The sequence below is a fragment of the Anas acuta genome, chromosome 8, assembly GCF_963932015.1.
Source record: "Anas acuta chromosome 8, bAnaAcu1.1, whole genome shotgun sequence".
Taxonomy (NCBI): Eukaryota; Metazoa; Chordata; class Aves; order Anseriformes; family Anatidae; genus Anas; species Anas acuta.
The window spans coordinates 9,042,823-9,070,739 of NC_088986.1; the positions used below are offsets into that span (position 1 = coordinate 9,042,823).

The window sequence follows — 27,917 nt, forward strand, 5'->3', positions numbered from 1 at the left end:
GTCTCGCAAGGGCTTGGGAGAGTCTATAGGGAAAGCACTCAGCCCACAAAGACAAATACACAGCAGAGTTGGCTAGGTGGTGGCTGTCCTTGTTAAACTTCACAGAAAAACACAACTTGTGCAAACCAAATTCCCTTGCTAACCTCTTCCCCTTGTTGAAATATTAAACAAAAATAACTTCTCTTTTTATCTTTGAGCCAGCAGGACAAATTCATCATTAATGGAACTTCACTGAAGTCAACAGGGATCTATCTGAGATGAAGTAATGAATTTGACCTATTGTGTCCTGTGTCCTTATGTTCTAGATAATAACTAAGTTGTACAGGCTTTTAATCAAAGGAATCTGAAAACCTGGCCAAAATGGCTTGCTTTCTTCCACTCAGTGCTGCTGTTACTTTCATATTGCTTTCTCTTTATGCAATTTTTGAAAGCTGGTATTTTCAGCTAATTTAATCACTTATTTTATTTTCCCCCATAAGAATATTGTCAAAATTGTAACAAAATTTTCATAAAATACTTGCATTGAAGCAGAAAATAAGGAGCTGAAAAAAAAATCTTAAAACGTTCAACATTACCATCAATGCTCACAAAAGCAACACCGTGGGTGTTCTTGGGCACGCACACTTGTTAGCACGACCCCAGCTGAAGGATGCCTCGTCTCACCCCAGGACCACCCTGGAAAATGCATGGATGAAAGCAAAAAGGAGCAGCAGCACTCCAGGAGAACTCCAGGAGAGCACAGGCTCGTGAGGCAGGACATGAAGAATTCCAGGAGGAAGAGCTTCTCCTGGAGGAACGTGAAGATGATTAAAGAGCAGCTACCAACGTCGGTGTTGCGTGGAAGATGCCTTTTGTGCATCGCATTGTACTGCCTGCTGGCCGATGAGGGCCTGGCCCGCACTAACACATCACGTGTGCTCTGACAGCGAGCCGGGGTGAAGCAGGGTGTCAGGGTAAAGCAGAGGATAATAAAATCACTTTAGATTTATTCCTCTAAATTGGAAACTTCATGCTTACACCTGACTAAATCATCAGCCTGAAACTTTAGCTCGACTCCCACAGAAAAAGTATGAAACCTTATCCCATCTTTGTTTAACAAAGGCCAATCAAGCTCGCCTAATGAATTCTACAGATGGAGGCGACGCGACTCCTTTGGCCACTTTAATTCTGTGGGGCTTCATCAAACCCACCTCCACCGTACCCATCTTTCAGCGGCCAAGGAGCCCGGCAGGGACATTTCCGCGCTTGCAGCCAGGTTGCCCCACACCAGCTGGGCATCAGCCACAGCCTCCATCAATCCCACAGATATCAAGGAAAAGGCACGAGTGGCTGGCTGCTGAGATGGCAGCGCTCAGCCCCGCTGCCCAGCGGGCACGGGAGGCAGGGCACTGCTGCACCACAAGCGTCCCCACTTGCCAAGTGCAAAAGGACTTCTTTAAAAAAAATAAAATAAAGAAAAAAAAGCCCAGCATAAGGAGCTGGTTAAAAAACAATAAATCAGTGGTGAAATGTGGATAACAACCTTCTCTGTAAAATCAACATGGATTGTGTTCCTGCAGAGAGCTGTCTGACAGGCTGGTTGAAGCCTGACTGCTTGCAGCCAGATTTCCCCCTGTGCTTTTTTTTTTTTTTTTTAAAAAAAAAAAAGGCTGGAGGAGTATCTTGGATCAGAGGGAGGCAAGGAGGTCTCTTCCTTTCGTACATGGTTTCATTGAAAATCAATAAGCACAGTCCCAACCCAAGTATAACTTCAGACATCATTCATGACTCTTCAGGATCTTGTTCTCCCCCTCTCTTCCTTTTAAACACACCCACCAGAGGGAATAGTGGTGGGGAGGCAAACCCTTGCTCCAAAACCAACGTGCACTGATCCTTCCCAACAGGTAGAATCCAACCCGAGGACGAGCAAGTCTACAGGGAGCTGGGGTCGGCTGAGGTAGAGCCCAGACCTGCAGGAAACGTTGGGAGAGAAACCATATGGAGCGTGGAGGTGCTATGGATTAATATCTGAATTCCTGCATTTTTTTTTATTATATTTTTTTTAACCACAGAGGAGGGGGCATCAAAAAATAAAACGTACATTTTTTCCTCCATTCTTGTTTTAGCACAACATTTTCTGTTAAATCCCATTTTTTAAAAAAAATAAAAATTGCTTTGCCACACATTTTCCCTCCAGCACACTCCTCAGGCTGGCTAAATTGGGTGATTAAAATATAGGAAGGCCTCCAGATTCCCCTCAGGACTGTTTTTAATATCTGTAAAACTGCCACTTTGTCTTGCCAAGGTAAACACCATCGCATGCGGTTCAAAGGTGAGCAAGCCTAAATGTTTCCCTTCGCCTGAAAGGAATCTGCCTGGGGACCCGCGGGCCGTGCCGGAGGGGGACGCGCCGAGCCCGGCCGCAGCGCGGTGGCCGGAGAGGCATCTGTGTACACAACGCTAACTTCTCCCACACAAATACTAAAAATTTCTCATTAAAAATTATTGCTGTGTCAACATGCGAGGCCACCAGCCCCCAGTCTGGAAAAGGCGTTCTGGTTTTTTCTTTTCTCTTTTGCTGGGAAACCGGCGGCAGGGAGGGGGGGGAAGAGGGATGGGACGTGAGACCAGAGTCATCTGCTGCTGACTTTGGATCTCTGCGCTCTCCCCTGTCACTCAAGTTGAGATTTCCAACTGTTCCACTTCATCTATTTTAGTTCCTTGCTACCCAGATATTTCCCTCTCCTCCTTAGCTGCCTATCGCGGAGCTTTATATGTACCTCCCGTGGCCACGCCGCTTGGTGTTACTTTAAATGGAAATGCAATTTTAAGCGATCTTGTTGTTGTAGCGCCCACAGCGCCTTCGGAGCAAAAGATTTGCTGTTATCCAGACAAATCCACACAGATGCTGCTGTAAATCTGAGCGTGCTCTACCCATCCATGATCCGTTCCACGGGTGGCCAGGAATTTATAGCAAAACAGCACAGGGACCAAATATTTTTCCAGAGCCAGCAAGACGAAGTTTGCATCCAGGTCAGGCTCCTCACTCTGCCCCCAAAACACTGGGCATTTTGCTCTGACACACCAGAATAAAGCTTCAAAATATGCTCTGTTTTCAAGAGAGGTGAAGGATGGGAAGGTATCCTGAGGAATGAAAATATGGGACGGGGTGGGGAGGAGAGGGCAGGGAGCCAGCTGTATGCCGTAGGAGCGAGCAGCCGCCCATGCTCGGAGCATCCTTCCCAGGGGAGGGCTCAGCGGCGGCTCGCGGTGCCCCGCTCTCCAGCACGATGCCGTGATGCATGCAGGTCCGTGCCGAGCCGACATGAAATACAGCAACGTGCAATTAACCTGATGTAACGCTATATATCAATAAGTTAAAAAAACCAACAACTTGCTTTGAGGTCAGGCACCCACACACGCAACTCAAACAGTGGAGACCTAATCCAAATTTATTAGAGTTTGCAACAGCTGGACTTATGCCTCTAATACCTTTTAAGTGCCTCTTTTAACAGTGAACTGAGTGTGTCTTTCATTAAGGTGGAGTTGAAAGTATGTTAAGTTCATAAGCATGAAAATAGCTATTTAGTTCTCTTGGAGATTAATTCTGCCTTCAGTTTACTCTCATCAAACCCCATTAATGTTTGGGATTTGGTCTTTAGTGTCCCATTTGCATAAGCTCTGTTTATTATAAGGCCTCTTGATAATATGAAAGTATTAAAATATTTCTTTCCCCAAATATATAGGCATTAATCTTGGAATCCTCCTAATGTCCTCAATTTGCCATCAAATCCCACAACAGGAACAAATGCGCTTTCTAATCAGCAATCTTTTCTCGCTTATAGGCCCTGATCCAACAAGCTTTTAAGCAAACAATTTACTTTAAGCAATGAGTAGTCATAGTGGAACCAATGGAACAGCTCGTGTGTTATGATGGATCGGGGCCATAGAAAATTGCCTTGATGAAAATGTCAATGCTCCCAAGAGCTGGTGAAAATATATTTTTATTATAAACACGCAGAGGAACTGTTTTGATCTGAACATTATGGGGAACAAGCTTTGAACCAATGCTTTTTCACGGTCAGACCTAAACAGAAATTGAACACCGCCAGGCTTGGATGACAGTTTAAAAAGGCAGTCCAGAGCCAGATTGATGTTTGTATATAATGAAATTTAGTATTGATGTGATATGGACACTGTCCAGCCTCTAAGACTTGTTAGGGCAATGTACAAAATACGTGAAGGAGATAAAAATCAAAGGAGCACGAGGAAAGTAAGTCTCAACACTAAGAGAAAACATTGTTTTGAGGAGCTATTTTGCTGAAAACATTTTGAAGATAAGCTACAGCCAGATATAAAATACAGAAGTGACTGCGATGTCCAGGCACCCTGCACAAACATCTATCGTGCACAAGTTTAAGTCAGCAAATCAAAGCTGGGCCATTAACCAGATGTGAGTTAATAACTGGAAAGGGGCTCACAACAAGAGCCTTGGCAGAAACGTCATTTTGTCCCCGTACCCACGCATGCCCAGGGGCAGCAGGCAGCACCTGGCTGGGGGGTGAGGACATCCCCAGCTCCCCCATCCATGGGCAACTTCAAACACAGCACCCTACTGCCAGGTACAAAGCACTACAAGAATGGGTGTTATGCAGCAGTACATGGGGCTGCCAGACGAGGTGGCAACAACAACAGCAGCTAAACCCCAGAGACTGGCATGGAGTTGATCCCAGATCCCTGCTGCAGCACAGGGAATTGTCCCTTTTAAAAACACCACATGCCCACACGCTGGATTTCCATTGCATTGCCTGCTCTGCGAGCACCAGGGCTTCCTTCCACCAGGAGGGTAAGTGCACGCTGGAGAAAGGGCTGACAACAGCCCCAGCTGGCCCTGCTCACCAATACCTGAGGGACAGGAGTCCTTCACCTCTGAGTCCTTTCACCATGTAGGGTTTGATGCCTACAGAGGAGGAGAGGAACAGGTGTCAAGCCAAAATGAGGAACCTTATGGGAAATGAAAACGCAGGTCTTAAAAGCACAAGGGAGACAAGCTCTTCTGGGAAGGAGCAGAGATTTGCAAGACTAGCCAAAAATGGCTTATAGTAGCCCAGACTTGCTGCTTTTTTGCAGCTTGTTTTTCCCAGTTCTCACTGACCAGGCCCAGCCCCAGGCAGGACGCTGGGTTAGGCGTGCCAAGAAGAGCACATGCTAGGTTTGCGCCTAGAGGAGTAGGAAACTGTTCTTTTTGCTATGCCCTCCCTGTGCCTCTGCACTGGATGCTTGGGAAATGGAAAGCTGCTGGACCAGGGGAAAAATGGGAGGAGAGCCAGAAGGAACAGGCAGCGTATCAGCCCCAGAGCCACATCCCGGCTGCAAATCAAGTGTGCCCACAGGTTGTGGGGTTGCAAAAGCAGGGGAGGGTGCTTGTTTTGCTTTGCTTTTCTTAGTAAACCACAGGGCTATTTCCTAGCACTTCATCCCGGGAATGACAGGCAGGGCCAGGGCTGCTGGGTGCCCAGGAAGAGGCTGCCAAGTCCCGAGGATCACCATTGCTAATTGGCTCCTCTGAAACGAGCGTGACAGAGCCACATTTTCTCACCCGCGGGTTTCAGGGTTATATTTAACCGGCCAAGGCAGAATTAAATGTCAGCCGGGCTGGAAGGGGAAAAAACAAAACAAAACAAACAACAACAAACAAAGTGAGAACTTGTCATTAAGCCGGGGGGGGCTCAGCGCTAAGCGCGCTGCGGACGATGCCCACATGCAGGGCTGGCAGGAAGAGGCAGCCCTGATGGCAAGGAGGGACCGAGGCATTCAGCCCTTTAAAAACAAATACTTTAGATGCAGGTCATTTATTTTTGAGGTGTAAGCAACGCAGCACGCTGGGCGGGGAGGATCTGGGTGCTGGGGAACATTATCCCTTCTGATTTCTCTGCTGGATGTTCCTACCCTGCGAATTTGACCGCAGCCACAGACTTCTGCACCACCAAGGGTAGATAGGGTGCTCAGCACAAAGGGGATGGATGGGGTGGCAAGGAGAAACAGGGACAGAAATCTTCTTGAATACATCTGAGGCCACGCCAAGTCCTCCACTCAGCTAGCTGGAGGATGCTTCAAAGCCAGTACGGGCTTCACCCATCTGGATACAGAGAGGGAAATGTTTGCCCTCTGCCAAGTCAGGGTGCAGGACACTTGAAGGCATGGAGGTACAAAAGCACACCTAACTGCTTTGGCTGCTCCTCACTTGCTTTGTTGAGGGATAAGAGGACTGTCACTATGCTGTGCATGCAGCAAAACACATAACGTTGACCTTTCTGAGGTCAGGTTTATGCAGGCAAGACCAGGAGTACAGCCAGGGAGAGGCACAGCCCCAGGACACAGTGGGCATTGCCAATTTTCTCCCACCCTAAAAGCAGCACAGCTGTGCACCCCATCCAGGGCCATGGGCAAGGGAAAAGAGCAGGATCATGGGGAGCAGTCGGAGATCTTGAACCACAGGGACTGACAGCTTTACATGCATTAGCTAATATGAAAATAAATCCAAGAGAAAAGAGGTCCTCATTAGGATTAGGACCAAGAGGTCCTAGTTTTGCACTACAAGAAATTTACATTCCTTTCCCCCTCTCCACCAGAAAATACTGTTTAGTCCAGGTAGTCTTTTCCTGCCCCCAAGCAAGAGAAAATGTCAAATTTTAGCAAAGTAGAGCTCCTTCAGGAAAACAAAAGTATCGCTTCCCAAAAAAACAAAACGCAAGGTTTTGCTTTCCAGTTTGAAGCAAAATATTCCAGACCAAACTGCTCTTTTGATTTTAAAAATCATGTTTTTCAAGTCAAAATGGATACTGCAAATGGAATCATTTGTTTTGAGACAGTTTAACCTCTTCAGAGAGGAATGACAAGTTTAAACTTTTTGGCACTACTGAGTCAGAACTTCTTACTCAGGAGAGACTGGTTATTTTGGCTTTTTCATCTTAACTGGGGACCAAAAGTCTTGAAAACTCAACAAGATGTTGACACATCCAAATTTCCCTCAGGCTGGCAGGTCCATCTTCTAACTATCTCTTCATAAACGAAGATGGAAATATTAAGCCTGAGCTCATATGTCTACGGGCTTATTTTCTTTAGCTCCCATCTTTAAAATCTGGAGACCATAAATAGGCTGTTGTTTTTTTTTTTCCTCTAGACTGCAACACAGCCTTTTAAACCAAACATTTGTAATCGTCACAGCTGTAATAAGTACAACGTTTCTTCAAAGGGATAACATTGGACTGTGGTTTTCAGTATTGCTCCGTTGTCTGTTGTGAAATCTCCTCACCATAAATTAATTTGATTCTATTATCTTTCTGATACAATCTGCTTTCTGACAGATCGTTTTTATCTTGGCTCATTCCTGTTTCTTATTGACAGCTCAGAGCACTGTTGAAGAGATGTGAGTTATTAACGTTGACAAGGTTTGTAACCAAATATCTTTTATCCAGCAACTTATCCTTTGTAATGTTTTTATTCCCCCTTCTCTGGCTACTTTAAGAGGCTAAACAGCAAAAATCAAACAAGCCATACAGCTAGACTTTCCTGGAACCCTTTTCAGCTCTTTCTGGAACATCTTTCTACGTCCACCGAGGATGTTATGGTATAAGGTGTTATTCATATTGGACAAAACTACTAAAACAATAACATACTGAAGGTTAAGTACAGTGCAATCCTGTTGGAAATCCAAGCACTGGATCAAACACAAGTTCATATTTTTACCAAATGACGTAAGCCCATAATGCCAACCAACAGAAGCGCGGAGGAAAATTAGCAGGACAGCTTATGCACTGCCCAAGCTTCAGATGATACCTCCCTACTCACCACAGAGTAGGAAAGCAAAAACCACTGCAGATGGACTCAGTCCATTCAGTCGGAGGTGCTTGGCTGGATCTCTGAAAATTACACACCTATCTGCCTCCTGCATGCCGATGTGCTGGGGCAAAGCAGGGGGCTGAGCACGTCTTCTCCATCCTGTTTTACCGCTATCCTCAAAACCCCCTTCCATTCTTCATATGATTAATTTTGCTTTAAATGCCTATTAAACATATTCCTGAAAACATTAAAATTGTGCACGGAACACAAGAGAAGAATTAAACTGTCACTTCTCTCCCTTTGCACCTTCTCTGCTGAAGCAAATAAATTCCAGGCACCACAACTTCAGCAGCGGTGACTGCAGTTATACCAGAGACAGAGGATAAAACACCTCTAAATCGATGTAATTCTCTATTCAGTTTCCCCGCAAAAGCATTTTACAGCCACACTGGGTTCACACTGCACGAGATACCAGGATTTACGATTGGGATTTCAGCAAATCTAACTTCTAATGAATAGGAAAGGGCGTGTAGGGAGCATGGTCCCCACCAGCCTCCCTGCGGTTTCCTATCTCTCTTTTCAAGGTGTATCGTGCCAGAGGTAGCAGAGGGACCAGGTGTCCAGGACCAGCTCAAATAGTCTCAGTGTAGAGCAGGAACTATTCCTCCATCCAGAAAAAAAAGCCTCAACACCCCCACATTTCCCCCGAAGCAGGAGATTTTCCCAGTGGTCCTGCGGGCACTGTTGGCAATGCACCTCTCCCGACAGCGCAGCAGGGGAGGACCTCGCCTCCTGCCTCTCTCGCAGGAATTTGCTGCACTCGGGGCTGACAAATCCCCGTGCTGACATTTACAGATGGGGACTGTTTTCCCCAGATCTGCTGGTTTATTTTGACCGGCTTCCACCTTCTTATCTTACCTCCCAAACCATCAGGCCCCGTTTCTCGGTATCTTTAGCAGTAGGCTCTTAAAGCTCAGGCGGCTTGCCTTCCAGTAAACTTAATAGTACCTTTTCCCAATTATCTGGAGCCCTCGAGAGCCCCCTGTTATTACTGGAGTGTTTTTCATTAACAGTGCTGGTTCCAGGCTGCAAGAGGATGGAGTTCAGCACAGGAGTCGAACTGTTCTGGACAGAGTGAATGAGAAATCCTGTAACACAATTAGGAGTACCCACAGGGTAATGTATAACTTTACTGTCAAGCCCTGAAATAACACGGCCAGCTAATGAAATAACAAAATAAACTTTGTTTTAATTAAAATTAAGAACATTTTTATCTCTCTCATTTTAGTCTTAAACGGGGGCAGTTCAAGAGTCATGCTAGAACAAATGGAAAAAAACACTTGCAAAGCGAGGGGCAAGAGGTGAGGGCAACGTGACGGGCTTAGGATTGACCCGTGCCAAACTCCTGGTGGGATCTTTGTATGAAAGCAGCCTAGAGTGGATGCAGGTGAAATGGATTCCTTAGAAGGATATATACCTAAAAAAAAAAAAAACCCACAGGGATGTCCACATGGGACCACCCTACTTCCAGATTCAGACTGAGGGGAGGAGATGCCCCCATCACATCAGGGCCTGAACTGCTCAGAAGTCACCTGGACCCAAGAAGTATGACAGGACCATGTCGTTCACTTTAACCTTGAACTGTCCATCAGGAGACACAGCACAATGCTACAGCCAGGATGAATGGCTGTACCAGGACATCCAACCCCTCCTGGGCTAACCAGCTGCAGCCTTTCTGACTGCAGAGCCAAGCGCAAGCCACCACGGGCCCTGCCTCGTGACACCCCGGTCCCTTGTGCCTGGGGACAGTAAGCTCTGCTCCCTGCAGGGGGTTTGGTTTGTGACAACGAGTTGTCTTCACCCATCAGCAGCAGCCTGCTGGCTGGCAGCGCTCCCAGGACACCAGCAGCCGACAATGCACCCTGGGCGGGTGCCACCCCACAGCCCGCAGTGCTGAAGGCAGGCCTGGGCCCTCGCTCCCCTCACGCTGGCTTCTGCGAGCACACTGCTGGGTGCTCCCAGCTCCTGCTGAGCTGGGGACAGATGGGATGAGCCTGGATTCTCACTCCCCATACAGCACCCCAGTGCCCACCGTGCAGATGCTCACACCAACAGCAGGCACAGGCTCCTCCACAGCACCCAAAATAAATCTGAGTGCGTGGCTTTGCTGCTCCCATTACAGTCAAACACTGTTTCACAGCAGTCCTTATCCTCATCTCTCCTGCTCTTTCTCCTACAAAGGATTTTCTTAACCATTCTGTGCCCCTTGAAGGCTTTGGAGACGTATGCTGCAAGAGGGACGCCGCTGTGCTCCCCGCACTTGCCGTGGCTGCTGGGCACAGCAATGAGCCTGCCTCAAGACAGCCTCATGGAACAAGGTGTGTTGTAGAGGCATTACACACACAAGTGGGGAAAAGGGAGAGGTGGTACAAATAATAAACTTTCCTTTTACATATATACATAAACAGACATTCTGGCAAAAGGTATTGGGGCAAAAAAACGTTCCATGCTTGACCTGTTTTAATGAACAATGGAAGTATGCAGAGAGCTAGACTATATGATCAGAGTCTGATGAAAAGCAGAAATCACCCAGGGGAAACAAATCCTCTTGGTTGAGATCCCAGTTTTCTCTCAAAAGGTCTCCAACAGATTTTCAGCAGTTTCAATATAACCTTTTTAAAAATCAGTTTGATGTCTAGTCTTGCTGCAAATGAGACTCGAGGAACTTTCTGGTCTCTTAATGCTCTACGTATGTGCATATCACCAGTACATCCACCACGGATACAGATGAGTGCACCCACACAGGACACAAGTGCCAATGTAATTCCAGAAAGAGTCAACACATTTTTTAATGCATCCATCTCGTTCTAAAATTCTGCATAACCTCTGGACCACCACATCTGTTCATTGCCTCCAGACTTCCCTAGCTATTTCTGCATGCATAAAATGAATTGGGAAAGACAGATCAGGGCTAAAATGTAAGTTTGGCAGGGCAGGGCTATCGGTTGGTTGGGCTTTCCCTGCTCACAGCCCCATTCCCCCAATCTGTCCTTAAGCCCAGTGGAAGCATAGGTAAATAGCTACAATCCTCACACCCCCACATCCACACGAGTGAGCAATATTGGTGGCTGCTCAGTGGAGAGCACTGGAGGATGGTTCAGAAGACAGGTGGCTCCTCAGCCCTATGTAGAGAAATCAGGCCCCTCAGATCCAACGGATCTGCCACCCAGCTCCCTGATTTCTCTGACAGACCTTAAACCACCTGCCCAAACCAGAAACCAGCTCGCTGTGGAGACATTTGCTGTTTCCCAAAGAAGCAGGCAGGATCTGTAACTTGTTCTCAAGGTCACCAAATGCAGAATATAGAAAACAAAAATCGCATACCAAAGAGGCAACATCCAAAACCAAGAGGCATGAGATCATCTCTCCTGCTCTCCTCCCTTGCTTACTGCAGAGAGGCTCACTTGATCCAGAAGGGACCCACAAGATGGGCAGCCTTCTTTGGCCAGGAGTTTAATTTACCTTTGGATCGATAAAGGTTGATCAACCACTGGATCCAAAAGCCAAGACCTTCAGGTTAATGGGAAATCTGTCAACAACCAGGTAGAACTGGGACACGCAGCTGTGGTGGGATCTTCATGCTAGACTCAAAATTACAGATTAATTTTTCTTCAAGATTTAATCTCCAGAAGACCTGAGCCACCACACAAAGCAAATGAAGGATACTTCTAAAATGACCAGTGTAGGTGTCTTGAACTGTGACACGAGCAAAGATCTCCAAGGCTCTTTGATACTGCGGCCAAATTGCTTTCTGATTAAAAACAGCTCAAATTTGCTTACACATGCTACAGTCTGTCTACAGACTCTTTGTGGAAAGGGTATGCTGTCTATGACAAATATTAGATGACCATTAAAAGGAAAGAGACTTCCAAAGCCAGAGCAGGAAAGATTAAGGGAAGAGGTGTGAAAGGAAAAGAACAGAGGAATGGGAATGAAAGCCTCAGAAGCAAACTCAGGATGTCAAGAAATAAGTGATGTAAAAATAACACACAGGAGGTCAATCACCAGTGATACAGTTCACAATTCAAGACCTGCGTATCTTAAACAATCTTAAACTGATTCAATCCAATAAAAGCAACAATTCTCATTATACACTTACTATAGGGAAGTATTATTTCAGCATTGGCTTACAAATTGTCTCCCTCTTTCTCTCTCAAACTCATCACAATCTTAATACAAGTAAATCTCTGTGCATGAAATATGAACCACTGGCAGCTCTAAGACTCGCTTTTCATCCCAAGCCTAATGGGCAAAGCGCAGTGATTTCATTTCACGAGCTTTTCCAACTGAGCTCAGAGTCGATCACTTGCCAGAGCCTGACTCTTGCAAACAGCCTGCCGGAGCCGCTGAACTCATGGGTCCAAATCCATCAATGGTGCAACTCCAGCTAACCCGAGAGTTTAGGCCAGAGATCAGTTTGTTCCAAAGCATTAAAAAGGAGAAAGATACGTCTTCTGAGACCCGTGATTACACGACATTGTCATAACACTTAAAAAGTTATGGTATGATAATTAAAAGCTGTCAAAATATATGTATGGCCCTGCCTGCGCTTCACTTGGATGTGCACAAGAAGCCAAGAAGTTCATTTATGACAAGGAAACCTAAGCAGAGCTCCACAGCCCCACGCCAAAGTGAAGTGGCTCTCCAGCCCAGCAGGACAGGCCTTCAGGTGGGAGCCGTGCTCCTGCCCCTCTCCAGCACAAGGTTCCCAGACCTTCAGCAGAGCTTAGCAGTGCTCCCAGGCTCAGTCACTCCTTCCAATTCTTGAGAACTAACTCAGGGCAAAAATAGGCAACGAGCCTACAGAACTTCAGAGATGCAGGATTTCCCCTATACCCAAGGGAAATGAGGTACCAAGTACTTAGACGCATTTGCTGCTGAGTTACAGCCATTGCCAAGATGAGGAACACACACCTACTGAAAGGCTAAGAGCTGTTGTATAGGAATCAGGAGTTATATGGGAGTGAATCAGGCTCCAAAGCAGTGTCCCAGGGTGAGTTCCCATCACTGAGCACAAGTTTACACAAGAATCTGGACCTCCAGTCACTTTCTCATTTCAAGAATATTTTGGACCTTTTGGAATTTTCTTCTGCAATTGGGAAGATACAAGGCTATGGCAAGAGAGACGTGACAGTCTCATTCCCTTGCAGATATCCCAGCAATCAGGTCCTAGCCCCACAGTGATCATAGCTGCGGGTCTGCAGACCCCAAAAAACATCCCACGGCAAACCCCTATACCCCTCCCAGAGAGGCATCTGTAGCCTCCCCACAGCCCAGTTTCAGGTCTCAGCCAAAGGGCTGTTGGAGGGAGTCATTCCCCACAGAAATCACAGGGAACACAAAGTTTACTCTAAAAGCTTCATTACTGACAGAGCTGTAATTTCCAAATGGGGTTAGTGGGACAGCAGCAGGTAAATGGGCTGTCCAAAAGCTCTCATAGTGCTTTATTTAAGTGCTTTGTTGGATCTGGATACAAAGGAATTAAAGGATGAAAAGTAACGACAACACTACAAAACATATTAGAAGAATTTAAATCCTTGGCAAAAGTATTTTGGTTCCCATTGTGTTTGATAATATATCATAAAATGTCAGTAAAAGCATTATATTATGGTCTGTGAAAATAGCGTTTTGCAAAGCAATACCTCATCGCTGCTTTCTGCCCAACTACGCTAGAGCCACCAGCTACAAGAAAATGTGAAACGACGGCAAGCTAAGTGCATGAACTGGGAAATAAGGAGGTGTTGGATTGCTCAGCACAGCAATGATTATTAAAATTCAAGTCACAAAGATTGTACTGTGAAACCAACAGGCAAGAACTTTCCACTGTTACCGCAAGAATACTGTCATGATATTCAAGATGATACTCAGTTATTTCCTTTTAAGCCAGTTATGCAGAACAACATTTGGGTGGGTCTAGGGAAGCAATATTTGTTTCCAGAAGGGCTGCATGCGGTATTTATTGACTGTTCTGCTAGGTAGCTCTCCAGTTATTTACCTTTTAGCAGAGAGCTGGCAGGAGCTAGCACTCAGAGACAGCAGGACTTGTGGCAAGGTTCCTGTTAAGCTGAATAATGGGAGGAAAGAAAATTAAGCCCAGAAATACATCAGAATAAAAACAACATTAGGGAAAAAAAGAAAAAAAAAAAAAAAAAAAAGACTTCAATGCCGGAGTGTAGCACCCTGACCTGAGACAATCTTAGCCAAAAGAGCAGCGTTAACAACCACGTCACATGCCCTGTTTGCTCTACAGTAATCATTAATAGGGGTGAGCCTGGGAGAAGAGAGAGGTGGGACAGAGCTTCTCACATCCTTTGGACTCTGGGTTGCCAAAACAGCTCTGGACGCAAGCTTGAACTGCTCTGATTTCCAGTTGCTTTCTGTGGGGATGCTTCGCCCTGTTCTCCACAGCGGAAATGCTGCAGAGGGAGAGGATGCCTCCTGGAAGGCCACAGTGGGGATGAAGACGCAGTAAAACCCTGTGAGGAGCCAGGACAGCCCCGGAAGCACCAGGTTCAGAGCTCCAGCAGCTCCCTGCCTGCAGACGCTTGGAGATGCTCATGGGCTCAATGGGGTAAGTGCAGAGCAGTCCCTGCTCGCAGCCCCTGGCCAGCAGCTTGTGGGTTTGCCATGGTCACCCATAGGACAAACAGGAAAAAAACGTTCAACTAGTGAAAGCAAGGGGCAGCTGGAAAATATCCCCAACTTCAGGACACTTGATCTACCAGCTATTTTTATTCCTCCCTCTTTGTTTCACCTAAATTCCTAATCCTTTTATTGAAATGGCAGAAGACAAAAAAAGTGATGGCAAACTGCACGTTTTTACAAATCTCTGCTGAACTTGGCAGCAGGCCCTGGATGTCCTCAGAACACTCAAAATTTAAGGGCCTGAACCAATTCCCACTGGAACGTTTCCACTCATTCAGCAGCAGATGGATCGGGATGGTCAGCACAAGGGCTGGCAGGGGAGGGCACCAGGGAGGGCAGCTGCCAGCTGGGATGCCTGGGTTGCATTCCCATCCCTGTCCCCAAACTCACAGCCCAGCAAGCCCCTGCTTCTCCCCACAGCTCCTTCCCATTCATCCCCTCTTTGAAAGCAGCCCTCAACCACTCTAGCTGCTGCAGCTCTGCCCAAAATTCACTCCTTTCCAAAAGGGTTTCCCTCCCACTCAATCTCACAGACCAGAGACAAAGCCTGGGAAAGCCCAGCCCAGAAGGGAACATTTCGGAGAGGTATGAATATGTGAGGGCTGGGCGGGGAGGCCGCTTGGGCTTTGCCCAAAAATCAGGCTGCCTGGGTAACTACATCCCATTCGGCACCCCAAACTCCTGGAAAAACCTCTTCCTTTCTCCAGGATGCTCACAGCGGGAAGGTGGGAGGCAGCTTAAGCATTAACAGCTTGTGCTACGGGATCGGGGCCTCCATCGAGGTCAACGAGGCTCTTTATTCCTGGAACAGCTCCAGTCCTGGCCGCCCCTGAAACCCGGGAACATAGCCACCTTTGCCCCACCTTCCTGGGCTGCGCCAAGCCCGGGCTGGCCACCACCCAGCTTTGGGGCCACCAATTCTCATTTTTTAAGTAAGAGGGGAGAAGAGAGAAACCAAGAGATGGAAAGGTCAGGTGCCTTCGCCAAGGCTACACGGCACATCGGTGGTGGAGCTGGCATTCGCGCGCAGGAGCGCCTGTTTTCTACGCCAGTGCTAAAACATCCAGACCACCCTGCTGCCTCCGAGACCACACCGCCTCTGTGAAATGTGTGGAAATTCGCAGGCATTTTCCCTGATTTTTACAGGGATTTTTTTTTGTTGTTGTTCCACACTTGGCTTACAGCTGTTTGCCAAAATCAAATTGCTGAGGTGTTTCTGTCTCTTTAAAACTTCATAAACAGACACTTGGACAAAAACCATCAGTGCATCGCAGCTGCGGTGGGGGATTTGGTTTAGCTGTGGTGGGCTGGAAGTGAGAAACCCAACCCGAGATGCAGCCCCGTCCCTCTGCCCTCCCGGGCAGGGGCTCACGGCCACACACAACCCCACAGGCATCACCCACAACCCATTCACCTGGCAGGAGAGGTGCACCAGAAAACCAGACTGTCCTTCCATTCTTCCCAAACAAACAAAACATTTTCTGCAATGACCATTTTACTCCTTAATTCCAAAGGAAAAAGTCGGAAAACGTTTATGTTCCCACCTCCCAGTGCTACCTGCCTCCACTGCAGTTTGCTATCTGTAATTCAGCAGGACCCCAGTGCCATCCCTGGACCCACACATTTCCCTACAGACCAATCCCAGGACACATCAGGTGCATCAGCATACTGGGGAAAGATATCCAAGGCTTACCCAGGCAGAGCAACACTGCAAGCAAAGCACACGGAGATGCTGTGGCTATTTTTAAGTCCTTTAAAAAAAAAAAAAAAAAAAAGCAATCGATGCCTCTGTAACTTGCCACACAGCAAACAAAAGGTTAAGCAAACAAACCCCAAGCAATGTCTCAGGCTTGCCAGATGCAAAAAAGCTTTCAGCCAGTGACATTTCTCCTTCCCCAGCTGTAGGTTCATATTTTTAATGTCAGATCGCAAAAATAATAAAAAAAAAAGCAGGGGGAGAAGGAAAAAAAGCAAACATTTAGCTCACAACTGGATGGGAAATGAACTGGAAGCCGGTGTTTGTGTATATTTCTCCCTGGCAAAGAAGCCAGCTGGTATGTGCAAGGTCCTGAAAACCTGTCCTGACATCGGCAGAAGTGTGACCAGCAATACCTCTCCCGTGCTGGCTCATGCGTTTTCTCCTATCTCACTTCATCTCTCACTAAGCTCAAGCGAGCCCGCGCTATTGCAGATTTATCGCCATCTGAAAAACATTAAATATCTCAGGGTTTCAAATATTTGCAGACAGCTGAAGAAGTGGCTGTGATGGAACTGTCTCTTTCTGGCATAAAGCTATCAATTTTCCATGAAAGCTGAGGCCCGGATTTTTTACTTTATTTTATTTTTTTTACCCCTGGTAAAACACTGTAACAAATGACTTATTCCCCTTTTAGCAAATGCGAGGGAAGCGGACGGTCATTATTACCAAATGTGTGCACACACGAGTAACTAAGGGAAAATAAATCCCATTTGAAGGTTAATTAACTAAGGCAGGGTCACAGCTTGACAATCTGCCCTCAGCAAAGGGAAGCACAACATCGCCGGCTCTACGAAGCAGAGCTGTAATGAATTGTGACTTGGGGCTTGTCTATGCAGGGCATTACCACGTTGCGAGCTGTGGGCTGAATTTATAGCCCTCGCTCCACATTTATGGCATTAGGCGCTTTGCGCAGACTAATTAGGAACTAGTTTACCTCGTTTACCTTGTGACAAATGCTGCTTTTGCACAGAAGCCCACAAGAGCCCCGTCAACTCCTCGTTTTTTTGCCAGCACCTCTGGCTTCGCATGGCAATGAGCAAGTCCAAACTGAGAAGCGAGGGAGGGAGATGGGGAAAACACGCTCAGCCCCAGCACGTGAGCAAGAGCTGGGGTTTGAGCATCCCCAAAGGCCCCCAGAAAGCCCCTGGGTTTGGACATAAATAAGTTTGCAACAATGGGCACATCTGGTTCTTGGGAGAAGGCTGAGGTTGAAGCCATGGAATAGCCTGGATGCATTTGTCATCGCAGTTCTTGTTCAGTTTGACCCTCACCCCATCCCTGCACATGTCTGCAGTGCCTCTTGCAGCCCTCTGTGCCCAACAGAGGGGGAAAACCTGTAGTGATTTAGCCAAGGAGGCTGCAGACGGCTGGAGGGGTGGTAGAAAGAGGGCCTCCAAGGAGCTCTGGTGGAGGGGAGCCAGGCTGAGCACCACCTAGATCTCTTCTAAAGGGATTTCTGAAGAGGACCAGCTGGCTCATTTTCATTTTGCCTGGCTTCTCAGCCAAGCTGAAGGGCACCAAGCCAACACAAGGCCACCTCAGTGCTGAACAAACACACCCACCGCAGACGTTTTGTGCAGGTCAGCTGTTCTGCTTGCTCCCCATTGCCAGGTGGCGAGCTCGGAGGGAGTACGGGGTCAGCAGGCTGTGCCAGGCAGCAGCCAGAAGAGGGAACAAGAGTCAGAGCTGGTACATGGTGACACCAGGCTGAGAGTGACAAAACCACCATCCTGCACGTGGGGTGACAGCTTGCTACCCATCTAAAGCCAAAGTCTTTCGGGATTGCTTCACAAAATCAGAGTCACACCTGCAAAACTAGTCAAGGCACCACATGCCAGAAGTGCTGGGGAAGGTCAAATATGCCATCACTGGTTAAAAAAAATAATAATAATTCTTTAGGCATTTGGGCTTTTTGAGGCAGCAGACAGACAGGAGGGCTCATGGGTTGGGATCTCCTGCCAGCCCCTACAGAAAAACTCAGAAGTCCTTTCACCTCCTTGTGCTTCCTTTTCCCTGCAACAGAAGGCAGCAGGTGACCTCCTCTGGGGGAAGATTTTACAAGTCTTAGGGGGTAGCAAAGCTCTGATAAGAAGCTGCTCAAACCACAGCTTCCTCAGTGAAGCATTGCTACTTTCACACCTTCTTTTCCCCACATGCCAGAGAGGATGGTTGAGTTTCAGGGCACATCCACAAGGTGCAAAACATTTTCTTTCCAACAGGGTCTCCAGAGTGAAGCAGGCTGGCCAGTTGGGGGGACACGCCATGCAGTGGGCTAAAAGCTCCCCCTTTTGGGGAGAGCCCTTTGGAGACAGCTCCAGCACAAGGATGCTGTATTTCATGGACTTTTCTGTGCTAAAACCCAAGATTAGCAGTCATTTCTCTCACCTACCCGCAGAGCTAATGAAAGGGGTTCACTATTAGCATTCAATCACACTCCACCCCTTGGGACTTGGAAGTCCACTACCTCCCGTCTGTGATAGCAGGTTTCATTTGCCAATTTATCTCGTTCTGATTTTCCTCTTCCCAAACTGTGGGTTTCGTAAAGTTTCCAAGACAGCTGCTTCACTGAAGAGGAAGTGCTTAAAGCGAGCTCGGCTACAAGGTGAGCACTGCTGAGAGCACAAGTCAACTGGTGCAAAGACCAGCTTCTCCCTAGCAGCCCAGAACCCAAAAGATGGAGATAAAACCATCAGAGAAACAGCTGAAACAAGAAACAGGCACACAGGCCACCAAAAGACAGAGCAGGCCCCAAGAGGCACTAAGCAAAACCAGATGGAAATCTCAGCTGAGCCATCAAGAGACGCGTTCCTGCCCGGCGCCTGCCAGCGTGCTCTCCCAGCACCTTGTAGCAGTTCCCTTTCAGCACGGACACCCCAAGTGACCTGCCCAGTGATCACACCAAGCAAGCAGTTCAGCTAATGTCCCCCAAGCCCTACATGACCTTTCTGTTTTCCATCTTCTGCACTGCCTTTTCTTTCCCCTTCCCCCTTTCCTTTAACTTCTATGTATAAATATCCTTCCACTACACTCTTAACTCATCTATAATGTCAGACTTCCCTTTCACCTACTCCTCTCTATCTCAGCACTGAAGAATCAAGTATCCAAAGCTTTCATGGTATTTGCAATCGACTACCAGCACTGGCCAGTTCCCTGGGAAATCAAGTACAAAATGATCTTCCATCACGACCCATCAGATGGGTCCTTTCACCAAAATGCTCAAGAAATTCAGGGGAAGGAGAAATGCCACTGGGAAGGGAACAATCTGAGTTTTTAGCCTTATTTTCAATGGCCTTTTTCAAAGAACAGATTCGCATTCACCACTGGATATACAGATTACATCCCCATGAAAACGTAGATGGCCCCTTCTCTACAAAAAACCTGGCGAGTAAATAGGTATAAAGCTGCATACTCTGCAGGCTGGTCCATGATGTCACAGCCTGCCAATGTGTGCATAATCTCATATGTTTACCTACTAAAATATAAATAATATTTTATGTAGGAGTCCATTTATGGGGCAGTGTTTATGCAGAAATGGAAGAGTCTTTTCTACAGGAGAGAGGGAAGGTTAAAAGGGCTGCATTGCTGCACTGATTTACAGGCTGCCTGATTTAATTAATATTTGAATATGATTATTTTGGGGGCTGTGGGTGGTCGCTCACAAGGGAACGAAAATATCATCATCTGAAATCTCTTCATTTATTTCATATGTTCACGTAATTGTGTATGAAACTCAAGTACATGAAACTGCCACATTAACATTCTTTTCAGGTACATTTGTATCACACCTTTACTCAAACCACCACAAGAAACAGGAAAAAAAAAAAAAAGCTTTATTCCTCAACCTGCAAGGTCAAGGCTGCTACATCCATTACTCGGACACAAGTTTTGGGGGAACAAAGAGGTTTAGCAGCCTCTCCACCACAAGGAGGAAAGTGGCTTCCAGTGATGCTGTCCCCACCACGAGGCTCCCCTCCCTCACGCCCCCACCCTCCTCATATTTCTATGCTGTGTGTGCTCATATAGTCTCATTCTTATTTTAAGAGCATTAATATATACATTTGAAAACCCAAACCATTAAAAAGTAGTTGGCTCGGACTTTTACTGGAACACGTGCACAAATATGTTGTTTGGATATTTTTATGGCCATTAACTTTTCCATATATAACCCAGACCTCCCATTAGGTGTTGTGAACTGGATCGCCTCTTTACTTGCCAAGTTATATTTCAATTAAATTAAAGTCACCTTTGGTCCTAATGAACTCTTGTTGTTTGCCTAATGCCATGATTAATTCCAGCTGCAAGAAGTGGTATTAGCCTGGGTGGGTACATAGCTGAAGATGCTGATTCTCCTCTGATATTTTTGGGTGCTGAAGAAGGCTCCACAACTCCTTACTGTTCAGACAGTAAGCAGAGTTGATTTGTGTCCCCAGAAAGATGGTCACAATAGGAAGCATCTCGGCACCTGCCTGCAGCCTGGGGTGTCACAGAAACTGTGATTCACCCTAAATTTGTTCCTGCAGTTAGAAACTGAGCACATTTCTTTGGGCACTGGTGGCCATCTCCTTTCTTCCAAGACACAGCAGGGAGGCAGCCCAAAGATCTTGAACAGCTACGTGGTGAAAAGCACCCTCCCCTGGGGAATAACACAGCCAGGAAGGATTGCAGCCTCCATTTACACTAGGGGGTGATCTCAATGCCATTAGAGTGGTCTTAGATCTTCAGGAGGTGCAGACATGAGAAACTCAGCTGGGAGCCAGACACCAGCTATGGGACGAGACCTCAGCTCTCCCAAAAGGATGCTGCCTTGGAGCTTTTGTTTTACCCAGACTTCTGGTGCCCCAGCACTTAAGAGCAGAGGTCCATTGAAGTTCAAAAATTTTCTGGAAAGCTTCCTGTAGGGTAAAGGTTTCTGTGACCAACAGATATAGATGAGCTTGTCCATCATGAGCATATCTAATCCCCTTTTCAGCCCACTCAAACTTATGGTCACCGTGGCATCAAGAGGCAGAGTCCCACCCATTCTATTACCTGTGGTGTAACAGAGGCAGGTGTCTGCCAGGGCACAGCATGGTGCTGGAGGAGCTTTATCAGCTCTGCCCATGGTATTTAACCTTAACCTTTAACCTTTGACTATGCTATTGCACGAGATCCAAGAGAAGATTGCAGTGACCTAAAAAGTTTTTTTTATTATTATTATTATTTAGCAGGTTTACAGGTGAATTATTTGTGGTCAGTCATTTTTCCACTCCCTTCCCATCCCTCCTCCATTTATTAAGCCCATAGAAATGGCTTCAGTATTCAAAAATATCACTAGATTATCAGTCCTTTCCTTTTATTAGTGCCAGTGGCAATCTGTCACCATGACCCTGCTTAACAACTTGCTTCACACCTTCCCAGCTAGCTTAAGCTCTCCCTGGTCATAGTTGCAGTTCTCCAGAGAAGAGGAGGAACTCAGCAAGTCTGGCACCACAAGCCCAGAAAACAGCTCACAGCTCAGACTCCGTCCAGAGACAGAACAGGGTAAGAACAGATGGGATCTCAGATATTCATGAAATCTTCTGCCTTCTTCTCATAAGCATCATTACAGAAGAAAAAAGAAAAAGAAAAGAGGTTGTTGCCAGAACCCTGTTTCAGGATTGTATCTGAGTGAGATGATACCTGCTGCTGACATCCAAGGCAGTCCTTCCTTGACAATCAGCCCACTGGATCAATTCTTAGGAGAATTCTCCTGTATTTAAGGCCAGATAAATCAGGAATATCTCAAGCTGAATGGAGCTTAAGATAGAGAGGAGAATAAGGCCTATGATTTTAGAGGAGCTGGGTTAGAGGAAACAAATATCCATGAGTCAAAGATTCAGAACTGTCTCAGTTCATTCAGCATTTCAATGCAAATCACAGTCTAAGTACAACAAGAAATATTTCTGTAATCATCATAGTTCCCATGATTTCCCTGGCATCTGCCTCACCTAAACCAGGACTGCATTTGAGCAAGAGCTAAAAGAGCCAAACCATATTACATATAACTGAAAAAAAATAGAGGTTCAATAGGATTCAGACAAACCCAAGAATAACCATTACATTGTGGAAAGTATTTGCCATTAAAACATTTTTCATTAAAAGTGGCATTTCTGAGACTTCTATCCTGCTGAAAAGCAATACCAGTCTCACGTCAGAAAGTCTGTAAGAAAAATTTCCATTGCTATAATTAACTTCTCTGTTGAGGTTGCATTGTTCCCCTTTTGCAGAAAAGCTCAGCAAAGTTTCCATGGATTGAAGGCAGCCAAAAAGGTGTCCTGTCCCATTTTTAGGAGGAACTTGTGGTCGGCAAGGCATCTAGGAGAGCTTTAAGCTATACAGAAGATGCAGAACAAACAAGTTCATCTACCCCACTGAAACCAGATGAGACTAAGCTCCGTAGGTTAGCTTCAATGCTGGAGCAGCTAAAAAGTACTCCGTAGGCCAACAGCTGCCACAGGACCACAGCAGAGTCAGAGAAATAATGCAAGAACCTGGCTTGTACAGTATGTTCTTTCTCCTGATAGATTTTTGTATGCAAGCTTCATTACTGAACTGAAAAATAAGATGTGAAGAGCCTACAGGATGAAGAGAGACCTCTGGAGGGAAACTAAAAGAAAACCCAAGATGTTCAAGCAAACCAGACCCCACAGCAGCCAGTGCTAACCCAGCATGGTTTTAACCCTGCCAGTACTCCAGCAGAGACCCTCATCCATGGATTGGTGCCATACAAACCCAGAACCAAGGAGCCCACACTGAGAGCACCAGGCAGGAGACAGTGGAGAGCATTGGTCTTGGCTCATCAACAACTCAGCTCCTGCCAGATACATTGGGCATCACTACAGGGGAAAGCTTTATTACTCTGATATTTGAAGGAAAATAGCAAAATAAAGCACTCTGGTTGTTAAAACACCCCCAGTTCTTAGAATGCAATCCCAACTGCCAACTCCCCTTTTTCAGATAGATGCAGCCCTGAATGAGGCCCCAGTATCTGCTTTTGGGTTAAGTCATATGAATCATTAGACCAGCCAGTACAAGAACCTGCCTCACATGGCATGTGGCTGTGAAGCTTTGTGTTGCATTTCAGGAACGTGAAGGGGCAAGCAAGACCCTCTGGAATAACACCTACAACAGAACCCAACTCCTGCACTGAGCCCAGTAACTTCCAACTGGCCAGGACATCTAAGGAAACATGCATTCTGCTTTTTAAGACTAAAGATGAAAACTCCACCATTTCCCTCTGCAGCTTGTTCCTTGTTAGTTGTTTTTTTGTTTTGTTTTGTTTTTGTGTTGTTTTGTGTTGTGTTTAAAAAAAAAAAAAAAAGGAATGTGCTATAGTTTTACTTTGAGTTGGTTTGCTATCCAGCCATTGTTTTTCTTTTTTTTTTTCCCCCCCTTTCAGGAAAATTAAGAATTTTTCTCTGGGTGATGGCACTTCACATGCTAACAGTCATATCACGCTCCTCTTCCTAAGTTGAAGATATTTAACTCTTTTCAACCTTGTGAGCTAACACTAACAATACTGATGCAATAGTTCTGTTGATTTCTCCATTTCCTCTAAAAATACTGAACACATTCTCCCACTTCTACCCCTTGACCTATTATTATTATAAAACTGTTGTAAATTGGGTGGGCTGTTTGCAGAAGCAAAGGAGAAAAAGAAAGCAAGCCTAGTTAACATCTCTCAAGAGAAAGCAAACAATTCTCCTGTGCTATGAACATGGAAATTCATGTCAGCCCCAAGACTTTGTGCCAGCTAAACACCACAAACAGCTCAGAAACAGATGTATCTTGTACATATTCTTGCCCAGAAAATCATTAGATTGGGGAATGAGACACAGCTTGGCACAAGGACACAGGAGTTGTAAAGGTTGCAGTGATAATGATTTCACTAGATTCATTGCTCAGGAAAGCCTTATTTCCTTTCGCCGTAGCAAAATTTTCTTACATTTCAGGAAACGGGTCAGAAACAGCCTTGCTGTTTAAGCTGGATATTTCCAGGATGCAGCTCTGTAGCTGACATGCCAGAGAGCTGGTCAAGAGATGACAAAGCAGTTGGTCTCGTTCCCAGCAGAAGACATCCTGCCCAGATACAAGGCATCATCTCAGCTCTTCCACTCCAAAACCAAGCGCACCAGAAATGTGCTGATCCCCACTTCACCAGCCCCTGTTCCAGATCTAATGCTGCCTTCTGCATTAAATCAAAGCAAACTTGAGTAGCATCCATTTTTGTGGGTTCTGGTCTCCAAGATCCAGTACCGGGGTTGCCAGAGATTCCCTTTATAAAAGCAGTGCCCTGTTTTGCTTCTGAAACTTGGCCCAACAAAACTTGATCTTTGGCACATCTGCCCTCTCTCTGCCACTTAAATATCACTGACACATGTAATTAACACCAGGTCGAACATACCACTCTAGCATTTTACAGAGTCTGGTTTCAGCTGCTGTACTGAAGCTCCTTGATTGGGCCAAAGATGGGTAACAGATACCAGGACAAAGCAGGGTCAAGAAATAACTGCAGGAAGATTTTTACTCAATCAGTGAGGATTTTAATCCACGTTTTAGCATCTAGCTAAAGGACAAGGAGGTTGTTAGGAACACTGCCTTGTAGTGTACAACCTGTTTACACAAAAATTGCCTCCTTATGATATATAATAAAATACAACATAGCCCTAAACGATCCCCCAGATCATCTAGAAACTGGGCCTAAAGCTGAACAGTTATGATCCTGGCAGTCTGCCAAAGAGACAAATCAGTCAAAAAATCAATTTCAGATTTCTTCCAGGCCTAAGCATATCCCACTGAAATATCTCCATTTGAGCCCATGCAGAAGGAAGAATTCCCACAAATCAGATGCTGCAAGCACATCCTTCTCCAAGGAGAAAGGGAATATTTTCAAGTTTCACAAAGTTATAGGACCCAGCTTGCTGAGTTAATGTTTGATTACAATCCCAGCTACACCTGATCTTCACAACTCATTCATCACCCCCCGGAGAAGTACCTGTAGCAAATCAGCCCACCTGTCCTAAGACAACATGGCTGGGTAAGAAACACAAAATTAGACTTGAGAAACATTTCCCCCACCCTGGACCACTGTAAGAAAGTCAGACACACATATGTTGCTCAGTAGGCTTCTTCCATGTGAAGCCTCAGATTCTGCTGCCTTACTGATCCCATAAGCCTACCTTAGCAAATGGAACAATTTAGCAGACAACCCAGTAAACATATCTAGTCCCTTATCTCCAGAAGGCCTCCAAATGCCATACTTGAAGGCCCACACAACAAAACAAGATAACATAAAAATAATTTGCAGCAAAAAATCCACTTTCCAATAAGTATTTTGGAGGAAAACACACTTCAAAACACTTAAAATTCTTTGACGCTATAAGTAGAAGTGACTGCCATCCATACCACATCAGTCCTCCGGTCTAGGAGGCCCATTCATCAGACAGGGAGAAAGTTAACCTTAAGCAGTATTACAAAGAACTCAGGCAGAATTAATTTGTAAAAACAATACAAGTAAACAAGGAACAAATATGAACACAGTTGTGTGAAGCACCACAAAGTAATAAAAATATTTCAAAATTCAGCTCCAACTTTAGACTCATCTCTACAAGAACAGTAAATATTTCTCACCTGTGAGTCCATGACATCTGGAGGTTTTCCCAAGCTTTCCTGAAGACAACACTGCTCAAGCTGGACTTGTTTTCTACCTTGGCTTTAGGACCTCACTGGTGTTATCAGACACTCCCCAAGATGCTCCACTCCACCCAGGTCCCAGTCACCCAACCATCACTAACATCTTTCTAAAGTGGTGGGTACATGAAAAGTGGACTGCCCTGGTAATGGAGGCTTAGAAGCTGCAGCCAACATCTTTGGAAATGGGTAGAGGAGTCCAGGGCAGGTTCTTCTCTTTCTCAAATGACATCCCAGATGGAGCGTCCTCCTAGAGATGGGGGTTGACACCTCAGGCAGATTCTGTTAGCTAACACTTTTCACCTGGGATACTCATAACTAAGCCTAAAATGGATCTGCTGGCAGTGCTCACCCCTTGCTGTCATATTGCTGGCACCTGGCCCTACCCTTGAGCAATAAAGCAGACAAAAGAAAAGTGAAAAGTATGGGATGAACTCTAGGAGTAGCAATAGGCTCCTGCTAAGGTTTCAGACCCTTCATTTGCAAATCAATTCTGGCTGACAGTATGGCAACTGGACCACAAAAGTCTTCCTTCTCCAAGAAAAAGAAAAATTACAGCCTCCTTCCCATTGCTTTTTTTTTTTTTTTTTTTTTGATGTTCATTACTAAAAGCTTTACCCAGACTACAACTATTTCATCACTGACTTACAGCATAGGAGGTTTGGAGGATCATCAGGAAAAAAGGCAAGCCTCTTCAGCAACGTCTCTCCATTGCTCTGCCTAAAAAAATAGATATCGGAGTTTTAAAAAAGTAATGGAAGGATTTCTGAGCATGCAAGGTGAATTCAACACAAAAAAAAAAAAAAAAAAAAAAAAAGTGCAATTAAAGATATTTGGCCAAATCTTAAAATCTTTAAAAAGTCCCATTTCATCAAAACACAAAATTTTTCATCCTATATATTTCACAAAGTAACAGTATTTATTCTCAAAGAAAACAAAAACAAACAAACAAAAACTTTTATAAATACTTTGATCAATCAGACTAGGGGAGAGAAGATAGTTTTCTGATATTACCTTTTTTTCTCTCCTTTTTCCCCTACCATTTTAGTACAGAGAAAGTAAGTATTGGTTATATACAAAAAGTACAGCTCATGCCTTCCCTTCCCTGTCCCCCATTAAAAATAGCTCCAGAAAGTGAATAAAACATTTTTTCCTTCCACAAAAAAATAAGATTTTCCAAAACAAATTTAAAATTAAAGCAATCCCCTAGCCAGCTTCACATACTCATTATTAACCTGTCTCTCTCTGCAATTAGGGCTCCACATTTAAAACTCTCCTGACAGAGGCATAACAAACCAACATTAAGCTTGTTTATTGTTATTGCTCACTCAAAATTTTTGCTTTCCAGCTAAAACACCAGCCTGGATTCTCAGCCTTAGAAGAGCTACATCCAAGGTCAGGATCCCTAATCTCGAAACCACCTCTAACTTTACAATCAACAAATCCAGCGCTTGTGAATATTACAGATTATTTTCCAAGCTGTGGAGGGAGATTTCTTTCCTAATTGCAGAACACAGAGGAGAAAACCTCACACAGGAGTTGCCAGTAACCTAAATTTCCTATCTTTCCCCCTGCAAGCAGAACACACACCTCCATCCTCTCCCACTGCCCAGCACCTTGTGCTGCACGTAAAGGGCATTTTGTAGGAAAGCCCCCTGTGGGTGGGGTCTGTTGTGACTTGGTGGGGTCTGTTGTGACAGAGTGGGCCTAACACATATGCGCACACACACAGTTACAGGGAGGGTGGCCACCAAGCTGTGCTAGGTAATGTCAGGGGCACTGCTGCCTCGGCTTTAGAGCAGTGTTACTTTTCAGGGCTCAGGTTCATTAAATAACCTGTAGGTACATGGTCCAAACTAGTCACACCTACTGCTTTCTGCGTGAGGGTCAAAGCCAGGCTGGATGCTGGCGAATTGCTCAGCGC

General features: G+C 45.7%; 2 long non-coding RNA genes across 2 annotated transcripts; one reads left to right on the forward strand and one right to left on the reverse strand.

The window, feature by feature from the left end:
• Nucleotides 1-1,501: 1,501 nt before the first annotated feature.
• Nucleotides 1,502-27,607, reverse strand: LOC137860435 (uncharacterized). Its single transcript, XR_011098908.1, has 3 exons — nt 27,584-27,607; nt 26,643-26,713; nt 1,502-1,949 (listed from the first exon to the last, which is right to left on the reverse strand). It is a non-coding gene; the product is annotated as an uncharacterized lncRNA (long non-coding RNA).
• Nucleotides 14,137-23,576, forward strand: LOC137860434 (uncharacterized). The gene is made up of 2 exons (XR_011098907.1): nt 14,137-14,452; nt 23,388-23,576. It is a non-coding gene; the product is annotated as an uncharacterized lncRNA (long non-coding RNA).
• Nucleotides 27,608-27,917: the final 310 nt, after the last annotated feature.